At 35.9% G+C, this 9428-nt stretch overlaps 1 pseudogene; it reads right to left on the minus strand.

Annotated features, from left to right (window-relative positions):
- Positions 1 to 8067: 8067 nt before the first annotated feature.
- On the minus strand, positions 8068 to 9176 carry LOC114206239 (hsc70-interacting protein pseudogene; annotated as a pseudogene).
- Between the last annotated feature and the right edge of the window lie 252 nt (positions 9177 to 9428).

Raw genomic sequence — 9428 nt, forward strand, 5'->3', positions numbered from 1 at the left:
TTTCATGGGATATTACTATGGTCTTTTATGTTTAATATTAAAATTATAACATGTTATAGGAGTTAAAGGATCTGAGTATAGATACATTATAGATATTATTTTTCCTTCCTAGTGGTAGAAGATTGAAAAAGAACTCATTGAAAATGTCTTTGTGCTTTAGATACAAAATAAACTTGAAGTAGAATTAATATTCTTTGCTTTCTTTTTAAGATCTCTGGTCTTTCCTTTAATTTCTCACTGGTTTTTGGTCATCTTTTGTTTGAATGATTTTCATTAGCACCTGCATTGTTTCAAAGTGTAGCTTTTACAAAACAAGTTTCTCAGAATTATTCTAAAAGTAGTAGGTATTTCTACCAGAAGACATTCTTCGAGCAATATATTAAGCTGGATTTGAAAATAGATGGATGTGCTGTGACACACTAAAAAAAAAAAAGCTATATTTTAGTTATATTTTACATAATCTAAAATAAATGAAGCAAAAATATTGTTTTTTTCTATTTCTAGAAATTAAAACGATGGTTATTCTCTTTTTCAAGGATAACTGGCAAATGAAATGACTGCTTTAAATGTAATTTTCTATTGGAATAGATATAATGTTATTTGTTGATAGAATTAAAATTTTCTATGTTTAGGAATTAGATTTGTGTTCATTTTGAGTTAACAGAAATTCTAAAGAATTGAGACTCAAACAGTTTAAAAGTTAATATTTCTCATATCCAATAAGTCTGGAGGTAGGCAGTCTAATGTCTGTTACTATTGCTCAAGGATGATATCTTAGATATAAATCTTTCCATTTTCTATTCTTTCATCTTTAGCATGTATCTTTTGGCTTTAGCATCACATAATGGCTATTTCAACTCCAGGCATTAAGCCTGCATTCCAGACAGGAAGAATTAATAATCAGTACATTGTGTTGAGAAAACTAGATATCCACATACAAAATAATGAAACTGGAACCTTATTTTGCACCACCCACAAAATCAACTCTAAATAGCTTAAATACTTTAAGACCTGAAACCATAAAACTCCTAGAAGAAAGTGCAGGGAAAAGTTCCTTGACATTGGTCTTGGCAATGATTTTTTGGATTTGATACTGAAATCACAGGCAACAAAAGCCAAAATAAACAAGTGGGACGATATCAAACTGAAAAAAATGCCCAGCAAAGAGAACAATCAACAAAATGAAAACCAATCTCCCTCCCAGAGAGGGAGAATATATTTGCTGACCATATATCTGATAAAATTATCTGAATTGTGTCTATATATCTGAATTGTGTGTGTGTCTCTATATGTATGTTTTTGTAAAATACATATAGCGTATATACATATGTAGTCTATATATGTCTATGTGTAGTGTGTATATAAACGTATAGTTACATTTTATATACACAAAGAGATTGATAAGCCGCTAGAAGTCTCGGTAAAATTAATTCTAGTTTCTAAATAAATAAAAATAATAAACTTCTTCATCTCTTCTCCCATTCATATCTTTTTACATTAAATAACATCGTTTTACGCTATGTAATAAAGCCTATTCTCAACCTTTTGATATCAGTGAAATAATACCATTGTTAATGATGGAGAATTGTTGTACATGTCCTATAACAGAAAGTAAATGCTAAAGGATAGTAATTCTACTGTTTCTTTGGTATTAGCACAAAAAGAGATATTATCATTAGTCATATCTGTAAACACTCTATGAAAACATACTCTAAATGTTACTGCCAAAGGGGATGTTAGAAAGATTGGAGTATGTGGGACTGGAAGTCATGACATACAATGGACTTTGCCATAGTCCACCAAATTGCCTATAGTTGTATGTATGCCTCAAGAAAGTGCTCTGATCTGAATTCCCTGGGCCTACTTTCAGAAATGTGACCCTGGAGACAGCTGGAACTATAGTCTTAAAGATTTGTAAATATTTTTCTTTATTCACTAAGTATTACTCTCATTACTCTCATTATGAATGAAAACTCCCTTAGAAAAGGGGCTATGTCTTACTTTCTTTAGTATTTCTTGTTCCTGGTATACAGTTGGTGCCCAAAATATATGCTTTGAATGGGAGAATGGGTGAATAAATGAATATTGAATACATGAGTGAATACAAACAATATTTTAACAAATATTATTTTTTCAATATTTATGCTACTGTTTCCAAAGACAAACTTTTAGACAATTTTTTTAAAGATTTTATTTATTTATTTGAGTGGGGCACACAAGCATGGAGGGGCACAGGGAGAGGGAGAAAGAATTCAAAGCAGACTGTGCACTGAGCATGGAGCCCCATGTGGGGCTTGATCCCACAACAAGGAGATCACTACCTGAGCTGAAACCAAGGGTCATAAGCTTAACCAACTGAGCCACCCAGGCGCCGCCAAAATATTTTTATTTTTATAACATTTGTAAACTACCTATGTGTGACATTTTAATTTGTTCAGGATCCGAGATTCTGAATTTCCAGTTTTGCTCATTTTTGTGGAATAAAATTGTGTGTACTAAGATAACTGAAGAAAGTAAGATAATTACATGAAGTACTTTAGGCAACATCTCAATTTAGTTTAATTGATTAAGACAATGCTTCCTTAATGCAGAGAAAATGAAATTTATTTTAAATGTCTAAGTTTGCCTGTATTTTCAATCAATATATCAGTTAATCAACAGATATTATTTGTGGACCTACTACCTAGAAGTTCACAATACTGAAATTAAAGAAGATTGTGTGTGTGTGTGTGTGTGTGTGTGTGTGTGGGTGGGTGTGTGAGATATAAAAAGGTAAAACACCAGGAAAGATCAAATACAAAGATGCTATAAGAATTGTGAGAGAGGGAGGTATCAGTTTGGAGCCTATGCAACTTAGCAAAGCTTAGGAGATGTCAGAAATTTATTTTTGTCTGTTTACTGATAATAGATTTATATATATATATAATCAATGATAATTTTGTAAGTGCTCATACAGAAATATTCAAATATTTTTAAATAAAAATTGTATCTAAAATGTTTTGGGGAGTGACAGCCTATATTAGAAAGATAAATTTGTCTCCAATTGATTTTAAATTTCCAAAAAATTGCATGATCATTTCTAAAATAGAAGGTCTAATTCACAATTAGATATATATCTTATTACATTGAAAATTTCAACAAACTGTATTCACTATAAAAAAAATTTACAGCCCCCCAAATTGTATAATAAATTCAAAAATCTTTAGTTATATATTTTCTCATTTTGTAGTTTAAATTGTAATTTCAGCTACATTTTTTTGTTTTTGTTTTTTTCATTTCAATTTTTTTATTATGTTTATCACCATACATTACATCATTGGTTTTTGACGTAGTGTTCCATGATTCATTGTTTGCATATAACACCCAGTGCTCCATTCAGTATGTGCCCTCTTTCATACCCATCACCGGGCTAACCCATCCCCCCATACCCCTCCCCTCTAGAACCCTCAGTTTGTTTCCCAGGGTCCATAGTCTCTCATGGGTCATCTACCCCTCCAATTCCCCCCCCTTCATTTTTCCCTTCCAGCTATCTTTTTTTTAACATATAATGTATTATTTGTTTCAGAGGTATAGATCTGTGATTCAACATTCTTGCACAATTCACAGTGCTCACCATATCGTATACCCTCCCCAATGTCTATCACACAGCCACCCCATCCCTCCCACCCCCCACCACTCCAGCAACCCTCAGTTTGTTTCCTGAGATTAAGAATTCTTCATATCAGTGAGGTCATATGATACATGTCTTTCTCTGATTGACTTATTTTGATCAGCCTAATACCCTCCAGTTCCATCCACGTCATTGCAAATGGCAAGATTTCATTCCTTTTGATGGCTGCATAATATTCCATTGTATATGTATATACCACTTCTTCTTTATCCATCCGTCAATGGACATCTTGGCTCTTTCCATAGTTTGGCTATTGTGGACATTGCTGCTATAAACATCGGGGTGCATGTACCCCTTCAGATCCCTACATTTGTATCTTTGGGGTATATACCCAGTAGTGCAATTGCTGGGTCATAGGGTAGCTATGTTTTCAACTTTTTGAGGACCCTCCATACTGTTTTCCAGAGTGGCTGTACCAGCTTGCATTCCCACCAGCAGTGTAGGAGGGTTCCCTTTCTCTGCATCCCTGCCAACATCTGTTGTTTCCTGACTTGTCAATTTTAGCCATTTTGACTGGTGTGAGGTGGTATCTCATTGAGGTTTTGATTTGGATTTCCCTGATGCCGAGCGATGTTGAGTACTTTTTCAAGTGTCTGTTGGCCATTTGGATATCTTCTTTGGAAAAATGTCTGTTCATGCCTTCTTCCCATTTCTTGACTGGATAATTTGTTCTTTGGGGGTTGAGTTTGATAAGTTCTGTATAGATTTTGGATACTAGCCCTTTATCTGATATGTCATTTGCAAATATCTTCTCCCATTCTGTCGGTTGTCTTTTGGTTTTGTGCAAAAGCTTCTTATCTTGATGACGTCTTAATACTTCATTTTTACCTTTGCTTCCCCTTGCATTTGGCAATGTTTCTAGGGAGTAGTTACTTTAGCTGAGGTCGAGATTGCTGCTGTGTTCTCCTTTAGCATTTTGATGGACTCCTGTCTCATATTGAGGTCTTTCAACCATTTTGAGTCTATTTTTGTGTGTAGTGTAAGGAAATGGTCCAATTTCATTCTTCTGTATGTGGCTGTCCAATTTTCCCAATACCATTTGTTGAAGAGACTGTCTTTTTTCCATTGGACATTCTTTCCTGCTTTGTCGAAGATTAGTTGACTATAGAGTTGAGGGTCCATTTCTGGGCTCCCTATTCTGTTCCATTGACTTATGTGTCTGTTTTTGTGCCAGTACCATACTGTCTTGATGACAGCTTCGTAATAGAGCTTGAAGTCCCGAATTGTGATGCCGCCAGCTTTGCTTTTCTTTTTCAACATCCCTCTGACTATTCAGGGTCTTTTCTGGTTCCATACAAATTTTAGGATTATTTGTTCTATTTCGGTGAAAAAAGTGGATGGTACTTTGATAGGGATTGCATTGAAGTGTAGATTGCTCTAGGTAGCATTGACATCTTAACAGTATTTGTTCTTCTCAGGGCGCCTGGGTGGCTCAGATCGTTAAGCATCTGCCTTTGGCTCAGGTCATGATCCCAGGGTCCTGGGATCGAGTCCCATATTGGGCTCCCTGCTTCTTAGGAACCTGCTTCTCCCTCTGCCTCTCTCTCTCTCTCTGTTCTTCATGAATAAATAAATAAAATCTTAAAAAAAAAACAATATTTGTTCTTCTGATCCATGAGCATGGAACGTTTTTCCATTTCTTTGTGTCTTCCTCAATTTCTTTCATGAGTATTTTATAGTTATCTGAGTACAGGTCCTTTGCCTCTTTGGTTAGATTTATTCCTAGGTATCTTATGGTTTTGGGTGCAATTGTAAATGGGATCGACTCCTTAATTTCGTTCTCCTCTGTCTTGTTGTTTGTATATAGGAATGCCACTGATTTCTGGACATTGATTTTATATCCTGCCACTTTACTGAATTCCTGTATGAGTTCTAGCAGTTTTGGGGTGGAGTCTTTTGGGTTTTCCACATACAGTATCATATCATCTGCAAACGGTGAGAGTTTGACTTCTTTGCCGATTTGGATGCCTTTGGTTTCTTTTTGTTGTCTGATTGCTGTGGCTAGGACTTCTAGTACTATGTTGAGTAGCAGTGGTGATAGTGGACATCCCTGCCACGTTCCTGACCTTAGGGGGAAAGCTCTCAGTTTTTCCCTGTTGAGAATGATATTCGCTGTAGGTTTTTCATAGATGGCTTTTATGATCTTGAGGTATGTACCCTCTATCCCTATACTCTGAAGAGTTTTGATCAAGAAACGATGCTGTACTTCGTCAAATGCTTTTTCTGCATCTATTGAGAGGATCATATGGTTCTTCTTCTTTCTTTTATTAATGCATTGTATCACATTGATTGATTTACGGATGTTGAACCAACCTTGCAGCCCAGGGATAAATATCACTTGGTCGTGGTAAATAATCCTTTTAATGTACTGTTGGATCCTGTTGGCTAGTATTTTGGTGAGAATTTTTGCATCCATGTTCATCAAGGATATTGGTCCATAATTCTTTTTGTTGGGGTCTTTGTCTGGTTTTGGGATCAAGGTAATGTTGGCCTCGTAAAACGAGTTTGGAAGTTTTCCTTCCATTTCTATTTTTTTGGAACAGTTTCAGAAGAATAGGTATTAATTCTTTTTGAAATGTTTGGTAGAATTTGGTATAATTCTCACTTCTGCCTTATTTATCCTAGCAGTTAGAGCTTCCATTTTTTTATTGTACCTCATTTAATAGCCATTTTGATTTCGGCTTGGTTAGATTTTAGTTCTTTTATTTCTCCAGAAAGGGTTTCTCTAATATCTTCCATGCTTTTTCAAGCCCAGCTTTTAGCTTTAAAATCGTCACTCTGAACTGTAGTTCTGACATCTTACTAATGTCCATATTGATTAGGTCCCTGGCAGTCGGTATTGCCTCTTGTTCTTTTTTTGAGGCGATTTTTTCCATCTTGTCATTTTGTCCAGAGGAAAATAGATGAATGAGAGAACAAAATACTAACAGGGTAACAACGACCCCAGAAAAATATACACTAAACAAATCAGAAGAGACCTGAAATCAGGGGAAAAGAAAGAGAGAGAAAGAAAAAAGAGAAAAAAAAGATAAAGAAATAGATAAAAACAAACAAAAAACAGAATATGATCAATTTCAGCTACATTTAAGAACTATTTAAAGATCAGTGGTTTTTAATTTTAAGAGTACATAAGAGTGTCCTGAGATGTTTGTCAATTAAATTCTTAAGTCCCTTCCAAAATATTTGATTTAGTAAGGCTCAGATGGGACCAGTGGTCTGCCTATCTTTTAATAGATACTTCAGGTGATTCTGATATAGAAATATTTATGGACTGTTGGCTATAGTCTAATAAATACTGTTTGTGATTTTTTTCATCACTGATGTAACCATACATTGATTTTATATTTATGTGGATATCTATATGTTGGCATCTAAATAAGGGGAAAAGAGATGACTGGTCTTCTTGGTCATCAAGTTATTTGACTGATTTCTCCCTAACATAAATCAGCCAATTTAATGAATTGGCAAGTTCATTTAACAAGGAGAACTAGTTTTATTAGCTACCTAAGAAGTAAATTTTGAATTTCTAATTTATTCTGTTATTACCTTCAATTTTGCCTTGAGTTTTGGCTAGTCTGCTAGGATTTATGAAGCATATAGGAATAGAGCCAGTGACCAAAAAGAGTACATCCCTTGAAATAAGAATTCAAGAGCCACATGCTCCTTGACCCAATATTCCTTGATTTTATAACTGTATGAGTCTGAGTTCTCCAAAGATACAGAACTAATACTGTATATTATTCTATGTCACATTATATTGTATTATATATTATATACATATGTTATACACGTATACGTGTGCTCTATTATTTAAGACCATTATATATCTTATTGTATATTCTCTATCTTATATGTTATATATCTTACTATGTATATTAATAATATGGGACAAATATATACTTAACTGTGTTCATATATTACATATACATGTAATATTATATGTAAGATATAATAATGGGAAATCAACACACAGAGGAGAGTGATTTTAAAGAGTTGGTTCCCAAGATTTTGAATTTGGGGGTTGGCATGTGTAAAACCTGTTAGGTAACTTGGCAGATTAGAAAATTAGGTAAAAATCAATGTTGTAGCCTTTTTTTTTTTTAAAGAAAAATGTAGAGACTAACACACCCTTTTAATGTTTTTAAATATTTTTAAGGTTTAAAAAGTGTTTAAAGTTTGTAATTCCTAGTAGGAAAACATTTTCTGAATGAATACCCTAATGGCAAACCACTATAGAATGTTTCAGTTGAATGTGGGCCAGAGGGGTAGGGATTCTCTTCACAGCACCCCAGCTTTTTTCATGAGAAGGTCAGAGGTACACTGGTTTGTATTATTGAGACATCCATTAGGTGATCATTGCTTTTCCTTCAGCAAGGGCTTTATTTGTCAGGAAGGCATTATGCTTGACCTCGAAATTTGGCTGACAATTTACTGATGAGATTCATAACCTTTGGATTGTTCTGATATTTTGACATATTCACTGGGTTCTGGGCCACATCCTGGAAGGCCACCATACCTTCTGGATCCTGCATGGCTGCAAGAACCTTTGGATCACTAAGAATTTCATTGAGCCCAGCATTCCTGCCAATCCAGGCATTCCTCCAGGAAAATTACCGGGCATTCCCCCAGGAAAGCCACCTGGGAAAGAGCCATACTGAGCTCCTAATTGTCATCTGGCTTCTTCCTCCCTCTGGGCTCTCTCATGTTCTTCCCGAGCCTTCTTAACCCTTTCTGTTCTTTCTTTGATCTCTTGCTCTTCACCTTTTCGCTCATACTTTCTCTGATGTTCAGCAATTTTCTGGGCCTTCGGTTGAACTTCTTTCAGCACTGCACTAGCATCTTCGTCGTAATCCAGTTTACAAGTAAGGGCAAGATCATGTACTGCTTCTTCCCAATGGCCCAGAAGCCTGTGTGCTTTCCCTCGCCACTTATAAGGCTGAGCTGAATCAGGATTTATTTCAATAGCTCTGTCACAGCCTCGAATGGCAGCATTTGGCTTCTGTAATTTGATGAAGACACTGGCTCTCTTGGCATATAGAATGGCCAAGCGAGGATTCAGTTTGATGGCATCTGTGAACAAGTCAATGGCTTTCTGTAGTTCACTATCATTTAGGGCATCAGTGGCAGCCACTTTTTTATCATTTGCCTGATCCATCATTTCCTTGGTTATCTCTACATTTTCATCTCCCATTTCTTGAGGGGCATTAGTATCTGGTTCAATCACACCTTCATTGTCAATTTCTAGATCACTTTCCTCACTTGATGGTTCGTCTGTCTTTATGTTTTCCTCCACCTTCTTAATATCTGTTTTTTTCTTCCTTGATATTGTCTTCTGATTTAGTTTTATGAGTGGCAGGTGGTATTTTATCCCCCATGCTCTCCACCCATTCCTGCAGGAAGCGCATTTCCTCAGTGAGCAGAACGTTCTGCTCAGATCCTGCTTACACATTTTCACGAAGGCCCGAAGCTCGCTCACTTTGTGGGGGTCCATGGTCCAGAGCTGGTGGTAGGCGGCAGGCGGCAGGTGCGGCTGAGGTTGCAGCCTGATTCCAGGCCCGGGAATGTGGCAGTCTTGAGCCTGAATTCTGAAGAGCAGCAGGTTTCTATCTTGCAATCTTGATGCAATTTTATTTTTCCCTGGAAACCTCAAGACTTTGCTCTTTAGGCCTTCAACTGATTAGATAAGGCCCAATCATTTTATGAAGTGTGATCTGCTTTGTTCAAAGTCAACTGATTTAAATGTTAAATCTTATCTAAG

Source organism: Eumetopias jubatus, unplaced genomic scaffold, assembly GCF_037043125.1.
Source record: "Eumetopias jubatus isolate StellerSeaLion01/CBP00866 unplaced genomic scaffold, mEumJub1_p1.0 scaffold_2, whole genome shotgun sequence".
In the NCBI taxonomy this organism is placed as follows: Eukaryota; Metazoa; Chordata; class Mammalia; order Carnivora; family Otariidae; genus Eumetopias; species Eumetopias jubatus.